This window comes from Pygoscelis adeliae, unplaced genomic scaffold, assembly GCF_000699105.1.
Source record: "Pygoscelis adeliae isolate BGI_AS28 unplaced genomic scaffold, ASM69910v1 Scaffold244, whole genome shotgun sequence".
Lineage (NCBI taxonomy): Eukaryota > Metazoa > Chordata > Aves > Sphenisciformes > Spheniscidae > Pygoscelis > Pygoscelis adeliae.
In genome coordinates this window covers 1606981-1607682 of record NW_008824648.1, presented here as the reverse complement: position 1 = coordinate 1607682, position 702 = coordinate 1606981, and positions in this window count along the sequence as shown.

Here is a 702-nt window from a genome sequence, read left to right as displayed (position 1 = left end):
TCGGCCTGCTTGGGGTGAGGCTGGAAGCAGCAGCGCTTCCCTTGCTGCCCTTCAGCTGTATGGTGATGTGGTAAACACAGCGGCCTGCAGGCATGGCACCAAGCTGCCGCCACAGTGAGGAAGGTTATCCAGTAGTGCTGTATGCGAGGGCTATGCAGCCCTTGGGGTATTGGCCCTGTGAGGCAGGGAAGCGCTGTTAGCCCTCTTTTCCCGGTCTTTGTTGCCAATGAGGCACAGAAGAGTAAGTGGTTGCCTAGTATTGTGTAGAGAGCAAATGCTGATTACCTCTATCCAAGGTTTAACGGTTACCCAACAAATTGACTTCTTGGATATAATTTGCCTATTGCTTGTAGTGCCCCATGTGTTCGCTCTCAAGCAACAAACCTGTGGGGCAGGTATGGTTGTAAAATGAAGCATGTACGCTTTTGATAACTGGTAAGGAGACTGGGTTCTTTTGGAGCTTCCTTTTCCCTTTCTTGGCCATATGCTTGCAGCTGTTATCTTAACTGTTGTAGCAACATAGTAATAGATTTACCTCTAAGTCTCTTAGTTAAAAACCTTTTATCACAGTTTTTAATATTCGTTTGACAAACTTCTAGGGGAGAGCTTCCGGTATTGTTGAAATGTTTGGATTTTTTTGGTCTTGAGCTGTTCTTTTCCCACAAGTAAACTGTTTGTATGTGTGTGTATACACATATATAA